General features: G+C 34.7%; 1 long non-coding RNA gene across 1 annotated transcript; it reads right to left on the reverse strand.

Moving 5' to 3' along the window:
* Positions 1-693: 693 nt before the first annotated feature.
* LOC135288848 (uncharacterized) lies at positions 694-7,820 on the reverse strand. Its single transcript, XR_010351737.1, has 5 exons — positions 7,695-7,820; positions 7,142-7,351; positions 6,694-6,812; positions 1,876-1,915; positions 694-737 (listed from the first exon to the last, which is right to left on the reverse strand). It is a non-coding gene; the product is annotated as an uncharacterized LOC135288848 (long non-coding RNA).
* Between the last annotated feature and the right edge of the window lie 5,315 nt (positions 7,821-13,135).

Below are 13,135 nucleotides of genomic sequence, written 5' to 3' on the forward strand. Positions count from 1 at the left end.
GATTGAAAAGAATTAAGAGTGAACATAGAATTTGCAATACTTGCATATATCACCTTGCAAATTATTTTTATGCTACTTCTCTGCTTCTATAATTTGACAATCCCTGCCTCTGAACAGAAATTGAACAAAAATAAATGAAAAGGGAAATTTAGCAATATGGCAATAGACATTTCTTCAGAAACTCAGTTATATGAAAAAGCAACTGTTTGAGCCATTTTTAAGTTTAGTTTATGTAGAATCATATGTTATCAGAGACATTGATTAGAATTTGATATTGTCATTCAGAATATTAAAAAAGAATCTATAGATTATTGTATTTATACTTTATTTAGAGACTTAACAGAAATAAAAACAAACCCAAAGACTAAAAATTCTGTATCATTCTGTGCATGTAATGACCTAGTTGGCAATGAACACAGTTCATTCTGTCAGATAATTGTGCATGTGTATGATGATGTATAATTAGTTAAAAAATATTTATTAATGTACTTTACTTTTCAAGGACTTCTAAATAGGACACCTATCATGATTCTTCTTGTGTAAAGCAGAATCCACATAACTAAACTGAACAAATATATAACATGCAATAGGTTTCCAGAGTAAAAAATGAGGTTTACACTTGTTTTGAAATCCACAATCTGCAAGTTTTTAAGTACTAGAAGATCCACATTTGATTTAGATTTAGTGTCACCTACCTTGTGGATGACATAGTCTGACTTCCTTGTTTTGTTTCTTCTCTGAAAGAATTGATAAGAACACAAAATTTTTGCAATTAACAATGAAAAAGTTGAGCATTTAGCTCTTTGCTCATCTGAGGCTAAGTAGCGAATGTAAATTTCTCATTCTCATCATGCCAAATTCTTTTGGGATTGATGGATATGTAAATAAAAATCTATCATTATATTAATAATGCCAACTATTCTGAATTCTTCTTTTGAGAAGACTGGGAACTTTTACTTTCATAAATGTAATTAACATTTTTTCTGTGTAGTCCAGGAACATATTAAATCACAACAGCAAAGAAAGCATTTTCTGTACTTGTTCAAATGTTGCAACAGAAAATAAAGCCAGCCACAATTCTGATTGTTTTGTGGCCAGAAAAAGCAAGCATGTGGAGTGTAAACTAGGAGGATCCCATGAGACATAAATGATCCAAATATGATCAGACATTCTAGTAACCAAATTAAATATATCAGAATAGAGGCAGTTCTTTCAATCTACCTGACTGCATAAACAATCGTCTCCCTGTCACAGTGAGAAATTCCCTGAGATTTAGTGAGGGAGAGGGAGACTTATTCCACACCATGCTCTAGGTAACATAGGTAGTGTTATTTGTATAATACACTGTTATTAAAGCACACAGGAGAGAGGAGCAGAGGACAGTGAGAGCATCTCATTATTGTCTGTATCAGACAAACCATTGTCTGTATCAGCATCCTGTCACTGCCACAGTTTTGTATCTTTCCTTCCACACAGTCACCTCTTCTTGCAAATAAAAAATAACAAGGACACAGAGTGGGGTGAAAAAAGCGTGTTCAGAAAGCTGGTTTTAAAAACAATAAAAATGTATGATAGGGCAAATAGAAATCTCTCACCTCTCAAAAACAACTGAGTGATGTTAGAATGAGAGTAGGGCATGATGTGCTCTCTCAGCAGACTTTCACAAACCTCCAGTCACAAAGTATTCACTGACCCATGAACACTGATTGCTAGTTTATGGGTTATGCCATCAGCAACCTAGCTAAGAAAATCCATTCTTCTACAAGTTCTGTGAATAGCTTTTTTTCAATTAAAAAATAGATTTAAGAATCACATATGTATTTTTATAGAAATGGGGTTTGTATATTTACAATAGAAGAGAATATTGTGGCTTACCTTTATAACAATAACAACAAGTTCTCCAAAGTTGCTCCCTCTGAAAAATAAGAAATTAACCACTAAACAAATAATCTTGTTATGTTTACTGCATGCACACTGGGATCTCTCAGCCAAGAGATGAGATGCAGGTAGAGATTTAAAAGTCAATTTCCAGCCAACTGCTGTTGTTAAAGGAGATGAATTTTCTTTCCAGACACCCAATTTTGACATAATACATGGCTAAAGCTCTAATGAAGGCAACAGAGCTGCTGCTGACATAATCACCTGAAGAATTTGACAAAGATGATGACAGATCTGATCTTTTGGGTCTAGATTGTGCTCAATGGATGACTGATTTTTATCATTTAATGGCCAAAGTGCTGAAAATGTGTTTCAGGCACAGCCAAAAGTAAGATCTGACATAATACTTTGCATTTGAAACCATACGTTTCTATAAGTTTAGAGAGAAATTATTTCATCACGTTTTCAAGTTTTTTGGTTGAAGTGGAGTACTAGGTGATACATAGGCAGATGTGCCTGCACACAAAAGAGCCACATCTAAAACCTCCAGAGAAGAGAATTACAATGTTCTGTCTAGTTTATGAGCTTCTGGTTAGATGATTCCTCTGGAGAGCAGGCTACAAATTTCCACTGTGCACCTTCAGAATTTTTCCCCAGACTTTGAAATGTAGCTCTTCTGGTGCACATTTTTCTCCATTTTAAACATTTTCACTTTATGTGAAATAATCTCTGAATCGAGTCCAGAACTCAGGTATTCCTGACCTCACAGATGACCATTCCATTGCTATATCCTGAAGTATAAGAATATAACTATTAACACAGAACAGGTTCAGCAGGAAAGAATAGGAAAAATCCATTCAAAGTTCTCTTTCTTAATTTATATCCATCTTCTTAGAATTGGAAGAATGGGTAAATTTGATGACTACAACAAGCTTCTAAAAAGGATCAGATAGCTTCTCCAAATGTTTTTATGCATGCTGCTGTGTCCCAAGTAAATCCAGAAAAAAACGTTTTCAAAAAATGTTACTGTGGAACGACTTTTTAAATTAAAGGGCCTTAAGCATTCACTTAATTTTGCAACAGTCTCAAAAGTTTCATCAAGACTGAAACTGCATTTTTCACTGAATAAAGCTGTTCACTTGGAAGACAATACTCAACCTTGTTAGGGTATCATGAATCAGTAAAAAAAAAAAAAAAAGGCGTCACCAGGAGATATAAGGAGTAAAAAAAGAAGGTATCAGGAAGACAATAAAAGATGAAATTAAGAAAAGAGTAGACAGATTTCAAAAGTATGAAATTGTATAGTCATGAGGCCATGAATAACACTTAACAAAAGACCCCAAGAACTAAAACCCACCAGCCCAGAGTCAGGAGGAAAAAAAATTAAAAGAATACAGAAGACAAAACCCAAAAGAAAGTAGAGAAGTCTAAGACAACAGAAGAGTATGAAACCCAAAATGGAATAGTTTGACTTTGAAACAAAATGATTTCTCATCTGATCCATGGTTTCAGGTCATCTAATCTCCCAGTGTAAAGTAAATCGTTGCAATTGGTAAACTGTATCAGAACTAAGCCTTTGAAAAGAAAAACCTTAGTGAAAGTCACTATAAAAACATGGGGAAAGATCTAGTTTTTGCTTTTGGCATTTCATGCCTTTAAGGGGGTAAAGAAAGGACTTGTGACAGCATTTTGGAATACTAACTGTTCAGTACTATATGACACCAATATCACTGCTATGTAGTGCTATAACCAGAGAGCCATATTACACCAAATGCTCAATATGAAAAGCAGCACCTGTATGTGCAGGTGCCATCTTTCAAGTTGACAGAACTTGCTAATATTTTGAAAAAGAGATGGTATTTTTCTTTACCAGTTTTCAACGCATTTAATTGATTTTTTTTCTTTTTTTTTTTTTTTTTTACTGATACAATTGTTTAGGAAGTACTCACTCCTGCAGCAATCAATAATCCTTACCACAGTCTCCACTTCTGTTTTTTCCCACATGGCAAAATACACAATCATTTTTAAATTACTGGAACACTACATTTAGAAAGAGCCCAATTTTAGTCTATGTCATTTATCTCACCTAAGACAAACTTCCTTTGCAGGAAGCCACATCAATACTCCGATAAATCCAGACTTTAAATTTGTTGTTTTGATAAAAACCAATTACCCACTGCCTAAGCAATGGAAGAGGTCTTCTTTAAAACTTTATTTGTTACTTAATGATCAAAGTCTTCACTCACCAGCAAAATTTCTTGCTCATCCATTCATTCAGCTAAATATTCTTTCCACAACATTTTTCTCCTTTGTAGTGATTTTTTTCATGCTATTTGGTATTTACTGTTAAATTTGTTTCTAGGTGTCATACAGAAGTTGTTACAAAGCAAGATATAAAACACAAGCAATTCACTACTGGATTTGTGCATATCATTGGGATTCTGTTCACACTAATTTTTGCAGACCCTCCAGAGAATTCAGTATTCTATGTGTTATTTTCTGTATGACTTCTGTATAAATTCTGTTTGTTCTATATGAGTTCAGGAAAGACACAGAAGAGCATCTCAACAAAGGTGATATTTGCAGACAGTCAAAATGGAAAGGTGTACCATAGCCCACTCCAATGAAATTTTAGAAATCATGTCAGATGCTCATACCTAATTCATTTTTCCACAATTATTATTTTTGTTCTACCACCATATTTCTTCTCCAGTTTTCAGCTTAAAAATGTATTAATGCTTATGTTGTATCTATTTATCTCCCAAGTTTGTTATTTTGCCTGAGGAATTTTTCTTCCTCAGCAGTTGGTGCACTGATAAATTCAGGATATTCAGCACACATTTTATTCACCTTTATTCTACTAAATGCAAGCCAGATTTTTCTCACATCTTTCCATAGGGGCATTGCCTTTCTCTTCTCCTGCTCAGCCTCACACTTATATCAGTATTAACCCCACTGGTCTCAAGTGTGATCGGTCAGGTTTTTACCCAGTGTTCCTCATATCTACTGGAAATGCACTTGCTCTACACTTAGAAACAAGAAAATAAACTTTTTTTCTGGCAGCATAGTGGTCCAGCTAGGAAAAGTATTCAAGCAACCACAACTCCCTGATATCAAGCCTCTCATCAAGAACTTTGAGTAATTAAATGTGTGCCATTATGCTACAATTGGACCTCTTCAGAACCACTCTAAGAAAGGTAGTTATGAACCCACTCAACTGAAAGCAGTTATTTTTTTCTCGTGTGATAAATCTTAAGACATCAATTCAGGTATAAAAATAGGCATTAAGCACAGGGAAACTGAAATTAATATATTTAATAAAATGTCTAACTACAACATCTTCCCATTTTTCAAACTCGGAGTATTACATTTAAACATCTCTAATCTACATCTGAAGAAAGAAAAGCAATACCAAAGAAACAAGTACAGCTCTTAAAACAACATATGTGTGAACATGCACATATAACCTGTCTGTTAAAACAGGGATATTTTAGAATCAGTTTTTGAAGCAAAGACATACTTTAAAGTTGGGCTGAAAGTGCCAATATTTGATAAAACATTGTGAGGGTCTGCTATCATTTTCTCCTGTTCCAAACAGTTAAAGTGGGGTACCCTTACCATACAATAATAACATTTTAACATTCAAAAGAATTCATACTTTCACTGAGTAGGAAAGGGAGAACTAAGTAAAATCTGTTCCAGCAGAAGCCCTTGTCAGAATATGAATAAAAAGGCATCATAAACAGTATATGAATGGTATGTTATACAGCTAACTACAACCAGTTAACACTACAAAGAGTTTGCTTTCTTAAAAAAATAAAAAACCCAACAAACTAATTTCTAGACTACCTCATTCAACCCTTGTAGCTAATTCAAGACTAATAAATTTTAAACACTGATTTGATTTTTCCTGCAAAGAGTATTGAATAATCATCATCCTCCTTTCTGGGCAGCCAAGAAAACATGGATTATAAAAGGTAAGTGGACTAACACACATCTGTAAGAACAAAAATCTCAAGAAGAACAGCACAATTAATATATATTTCTCTAGTGATTTCCCTTTACAAGGGGATCCAATAAAGAGCAGCCTCCACAAGAAATCACTGAAACTTTAACACTGGGGTAAAGACATTTTTTTATCTTCTTAGAAACTTTTGATATTGAAAGAAAAAAAATAACAAGAATGATCAGAAATCTATAAACTAGAATTTAAGGAAGAAATTTAAGAATTCCAGCTGGAGATGAAACTCCACACAGCCACTTGCTCAACCTTTCCTCTTATCAAACCCATCCTGGTAGAATGGGGAGAAAAATCAAAGTAAAACTTGTATGTTGAGATAAGAACAGTGTAATAATTGAAAACAAATGAAACTATAGCAATGGTAAAATAATTATAATATTTCTAATTTTTAAAATAAGGAAAGAAAAAAACCAACCAAAAACAAGTGGTACACAATGCAAGTGCTCACCAGCCTTGACCAATACCAGACACCCCTTCCTGAACCCAGACTGGCTCCCCATCCAGGTAACTCTCCCAAGTTTATATACTTTATTCTTCACAGGGTAAGGCATTCTGTGGTGTGGAATATCCCTTTGATACATTTGGTTCACCTGTCCTGGTTATGCTCCCTCACAGTTTGCTATTTGTTTGACAAACCTCCTAACTGGCAGAGTATGAGACAGGAAAAAAGTCTTTGTCCTAGGATAAACACAACAGGGAAAAAACCCCAAAACATCAGTTTATCATCAACACCATTCTTATTCCAAATCCAAAAAGCAGCACTGTAACAGCTATTGAAAATAAATTAACTGTACCTTAACTGAAACGAGGACAGATGCTCTCAGAATTATTCCCTCAGTTGTTAAAAGCAACATTCTCACTAACTCTACTGGTAGATAAATTTTGCATGTTTTTCAAGGGAGCCCTTTATCACCTGTGAGGAACAGAAGGCTCACACTGAGGAATCTCTATTGAAGAAACAGATGAATGAGTCCTTCCAATTTGGCTTAAGCTACAGACAATAAGTTTTATCACAGGCAACTACTATTAAAAGTTACAAGATTAAATCTGGAGCTGACTGATGTACCACAATTTATTGCAATCACAATTTTAGTTAGCTTATAGACTGTAAGACACTTGGATTTTACTGAATTGTTTTATTCTACACTTCCTCAACTGGACATTAAGAGCCAAATTGTTCTCTAAAGAGTTTGAAGAAGTATGAGAAGGTAAGAAGATAGAGAAAACAATTTTAAAAATTACCTGCAATTCCTTTGAAAGATTAGAAATACTGTTTGCAGCTTTTGCTGGATTAAATAATTCTCATTCCTGTATCAGGCTTCATTAATTTGTATATTCATCCTCATCATCATAACCATATTTGCATAAAAATAACAATTTCAGAGTCATTATTCAGGTGTCTTATTCACAAACAGCCTGCTTTTAATGCCAAACAATTCTTCAGTGAGCTCTCTAAGGAGAAAGAGAAAGGAAGAAAATATCCCTAATGAATAACCCCATGAAAGCAAGTGGTCTTCTTACAAGCTGAGCTTTTAGGACCAGGGCTGTATCTCTACAGGTAGGAATCAAAAACATCACTCACTTATCCCTTGACACAGCCAAGCCAACATACATCCCTTGACCCAAATTTGCCCATGCACAGATGAGAATTCAATGTGCTTTGTGTCCATCTGAACTGTCAGCCAGCTGATTATTTCTCTAGAGGGTAAGAACAACCATTAGAGACTTGCAGTCTCTGATGGGGTCTTTGTTCTCTTTCCCAGTGTCTAAGGACATGAATCTTACACAGACCTACCTTCTGTATGTACACACATCTCTCGTCTTCTCTGCTGTCAACAGTTCTCTAACAAGCAACCAAAAAATAGAGGTATTCTGATGATAATAAATTCTCTCACAGACTTCAGGACAAGTTCCTGAATCCAGAAAGGCTGGCTGAACCAAAAAAGAGAATATAGATGCCACAGTCAAAAACAAGAGTACGGAGAAGTGAATACTTATAATAAAACTATATATATATGTAAGTGAATACTTATAACAAAAAGCTGAAAATTCACATGTGGCAGAATACAATTTGAAGATGTATAAATAACTAATCTAATAGGCCAGTTGTGTTACTCTCTTTAAATATCTCAAAACCAAGACCTGAACTAAACAAGTCCATTTCAAAATTCCATTAAACCAAATATTACACCCTCCATATTTAAGCCTCTGGATAGTTCTGCCCACCTCTGGCTTTGCACTTTTTTTTTCTGAAGCTCAGTTCTGAGCTGGCAATACACTTGTATTTATACACCTAAAAGGGGTAGTCAGAGAAAACTCATGAGGTCTACCAACACAATACCTTTCCACAATAAAAATGAGTGTTCAGAAGCCCAGAGGAGAAAGTAAACAGAACGAAAAAAAGAGAGAGCCCAACATATGTGTTGTATCTACAGCAGTGAAGGCATATTTATAGAAATGAGTAGTGACAATAGCTGTGAAACTGCATAATTTAAAAGCCTACCACACCAAATTATATCTTCACTCTCAGTAACTAGATAAAATGTAATGACCAGCAAATACATCCATAGGAGGACAGACATAAAAAACACCAAAAAAATTCCAAAGCACATTAAATTATCTTGGAATACTAAGTGCATGGCATCTCTCAGAAACTGGCTCCTGTGATGGGACAATGCAATAACCATGAAAAAATGCCTATTTTTTTTCTCCATTTGTTTCAAATTCAGGCAATTCTCTTTATTGAGAAATTTATAATATCTTGTTTCTAACTGTAACACACATCTTTGTGCTGTGCTTTGACCTTGTCAGAGGCAAAACCAGAACAACTAGATGTAATGTGACAATATTCCCTTAGTCCTATGGTGTGAACATTTGACAAGCTGTTAGACAAGCTTTGACCATTAGACCATTTTTTATCTAAATCCAAATGTTACAAGGGGAGGGATGCAACTTAAATAGAACTTTATTATTTAAAATTAAGGTAGCATCTTCATGAAAATGAGTCTTGAGTAGCACACCTCCAAAGGGAGCTTTATATAATTGGATTACTTTTTTTTCTTAAGGTAAAGCCAAAGAAGTGAATATAAAGACTTCTCTATTTCAGATGGAGAAACTGTTTTCCGACTCTTAATCATGCTTCCACCATCTACTGAATGCCAACAACTGGAACACATTCACTGTGAATGTAAGTGCTCCCATACTAACAGCAGCATAAGTCAACAATTTTTGGTTTCACACATATGTAGATCACACAGAAAAGGGTCCAAGTTTTAAGATTTTAGCACAAAGCATTTGAGAACTGAAAAAAACCCACCTTGGTTTAGCTCTAGCACAGCTCTAAGTATTTTTTTTTTAGAATAATGTTTTTACTAAGAGAAAATTAACACACAATTTTATATTATGAAGTTACTTTGATCAACCTCTGAACAGCCACAGTAAGAAGAAATGTTAACAAAACACTTCAGGATCTAGTGTCTTTACAACTTATATCAAACTAGATGCTCACAATCCTCATATACTTCTGCTTGTGAGATTAAGTGGAGCAATTTTGAAAGAATTTAGGGAAGGCGTTGTGACAACCTCATAGCAGCCTACTGGCGCCTAAAGAAGACATTCAAGAAAGCCAGAGAGGGACTTTTTATAAGGGTGATAGGAAAAAGGAATGGCTTCACACTGAAAGAGGGTAAGTTTAGGTTAGATATGAGGAGGATACTCTGTACTGAGAGAGTGGTGAGGCATTAGAACATGTTTTCCAAAGAGGCTGTGGATGCCCCAACCTTGATAGGGTTCAAGGTCTGGTTGGATGGGGCTTTCTTTGAGCAGCCTGCTTTAGTGAAAGGTGTCCTCAGGGCAGATTAAATTAAACTGGATGATCTTTAGGTGCCTTCCAACCCAAATCACTCTATGACACTCATCTTACACAACACAGTGATTCTAGTAGCTTTAAAAATGCATAGCTACACTCCTTTTTAACTAAATCCATTTGTAGACCTTTTAGTGTTAATTTAAAATAGATATCTATCATAATTTATACCAATTTATTTGTATTCAATAAAATCATTTCAATATAAGTTAAAATAAATTATTCCTGAAGTTTCCTTATGTTATGGTTTTGTTTGTTTTGTTTGCGTTTTTTTTTTAAGTAAATAATTGTACCAGGCCAACATAGACTCACACAATATATTATTAAGTGACTTATGGCACAATGATTTACACATTTTTTATATTAATGGTACTTGACTTCTAGCCTTATACATCATAGGAATAAGTGTTCTATTGCATCATAATTCACACCCTATCATATCCATGGCAGATTCAAAGAATTTGAATTTAAAGACACTAGGAGAATGGGCAAAGAATGACAGCTGAACTATAACCTTTGAAAGGTGTAAAGAAAACTGTAATCTTGGGAGTTTTCTGTGATCTTGCTAGAAGAGACAACATGGGATAAAGAGAGAGAAGAAAATACAAGTTTCTAGGAGTAAAGAAACAAAATAATTATTTATATGCAATAAGTACAATAAGTACAAAATGCAGGCATTGAAAAGCAAACACAATCCTACCTAATTACAGCTGGAACAACAATACAACCAAGACAAAAGAAATACCATATTTTCCGCTTCTGTTCTTTATTACCGCTGTATAATTGCAACATACACCACATGTCAAGACAGTATGATCTAACTATATTACTATCATCACAGACCACAGGTGTGTCCTTACCTTCCCATCTTTTCACCTTTTGGAGTGAAGAAATGAATCTTCTTTAAACAACAGACAGAGGAGCAGTATGGCCAGTTTCACTGGCATCTCCATAAAGTAAGAAAGCATGAACCATCACAAAGCACAAGGACACAAAAACACAGTACCAAGTGCGAAGCAAAAATTGAATAGCAGTAGTTATCTCAACCAGAGCTTTGGAGCTCGTTTCCCGTTGATCATCAGCAGGTTTGCTCATACACCTTGTTTACACATACAGTACAATAATATCCATCAGATAAATTTGTATATGATGGCTGTTATTTATGAAATTTCATGCAGCCATTTCACTCCCTTTAATAATGTACAAGAGCGCATTTACAAAAGTGCCCATAAAAACAAAGTAATTTATTGTAAAAACCCTAAAAAACATTCTCATCAGAACTTGGAGCAGAGGGCAACAGTGAAAATTATCTATCCACAAGAGGGTTGATAATTCATAAATCCATTGCAGATAGATATCGAGTTCTGAAAACCTCCATCTGGGAGGGGACAAATGTCAGCATTTCCTAAGATGTTGATCAAGATAATACACAGTTTCATAAAAACTTGATCAAGAACAAAATTGTTCAGAAAGCAATGGAAAAATATTACAATGAATATATAATTCAGTTTGCAGCCAAAAGCACAGTATGCCAGTGAAAAAATGAATCATGCATTTAGCCACCTCTCTTCTTTGAATAAAGACACTATACACTAATTTAAGATAAAAATTCATAGCAAGTACTTCAGGTTTTTTATAGTCCCATAATTCTGAAAATATGCAATAAGCATGAATCGATTGATATACCTACTTACTTTATTATAGGTGAATCTCATGTCCCAAGTTTAAAAAAAACAACACAAAAATGAAAAAAACTACAATACCAGAAAACTAACCAACTCCCACAGCTCTGAAAAAAGAAAATCAAGCTATACATACCTTTGCATGGGAGAGTACTTTCACATTGAACAATTGTTTAAGGCGCATAAATAATTCTACCTGCCTCACTATTCTTATGATATATGGAATTGATGGATCTTTCCATGTACGCCTAAATTTCTACCTAAAATCCTACCAAGTAATAGGTTTCAATTTAACAGCCTTCTGCTTTAAGTCTTAACTCTTCCTCTTCAGCCTATCATTCAAAAATGTGTATCATCTTTCCTAGATTCTCATCCGAAACTGTCATGTCATGACAACAACCCTTTAAAAGCATCAAAAGGAATAACCACTGAAGTAGAGGCAGACAGGAGGTAGCAGGAGAGCTGCGGACAGTACCCAGCTACACATGATGAGCCCATCTTGACCCTTTTAATTTCTCTATGTCTCTGATTCATCTGCCATGTCTGCACTGAGCAGCTGTATCACCAGGAATATAAAAAAGTAGTTAATTGAAAGTATTTCTCTGCTTTCCTTAATATACACAATAAGAAGTAACACACCTGCTCTGTCTTTTGCCTCTTACAAAGACAGAAATACCACTACAAAATATGCTTCTTTATTCCAGTCATCTGCCCCTTGTACATTCTGCCAGACTGAAAGAAAGCCCTGCTCCATTACTAAAAGCTTAGATTGTGATGATCATTGTAATAAATTTCTCCAGCTAATAAGCAAATACGACTGCTTGCACATCTGGATCTGCACATGTCAGAATCCTCATGGAGCATCTATTTAAGAAAAAACATACAAGTAAAATTTCAACAGATTTGGAATCAGGCCTTAACTTATTACACAACTCAATGCTCTGTAAAACATGTAGAGTGAGGCTGAAAAGAATACAGTTATATTTTGAAAGTACTAAAAAATTACATAAATCATACATTTTGTTTCTAATTTTCTTAATGTAAAAAACCAAAATAGTCTTCTGCAAGAACCAATTTGTGCAGGGAAGCATTAACACATCTATTTCCAACTGCAATAAAAATACACATTGGATAAGCTAAAGTATTAAATCCCATCAACCTAGTTTTGAATGTAGATCAGATTGAGTGGGCCAGGAAGCATAAGACAGTTAAATGACACTGCTGGTACCAGTACTGAATAAACACAGAGTCACAAAAACATTGGATTAAAGAATCATCTAAGTTTATGAGGCTTATACAGACTGGGCTAGGATCATTTAGTTTTTGTTAAAGTAACCAAGACTTTAGTTAAAGTAACCAAGACTTTAGTTAAAGTGACCAAAACTTTCAGAAACAATAGATTTTTGAAACTGTACAACTACAAAACTTATAAGAGGGTCAGGAGAAACCACAAAAAGAAGAATGTTACTCTTTGTATAAATTTTGAACTCTGGGGGAATCAAAAGCAATGGTACATAAATATAGAAGTCCCAAACAACCATTGCCTATTGCTTGGGAAGTACTGTGACTGCTTATTACCATGGAATTCATGTTTGCTGGAGCAACGGCACACATGCTAAGAATGTGATTTTACTATCATTTACTCCACCAGAAATGAAGTGTAAGGATGCTACTGCAATTCAAATGTAC

Source organism: Passer domesticus, chromosome 1 (assembly GCF_036417665.1).
Source record: "Passer domesticus isolate bPasDom1 chromosome 1, bPasDom1.hap1, whole genome shotgun sequence".
Lineage (NCBI taxonomy): Eukaryota > Metazoa > Chordata > Aves > Passeriformes > Passeridae > Passer > Passer domesticus.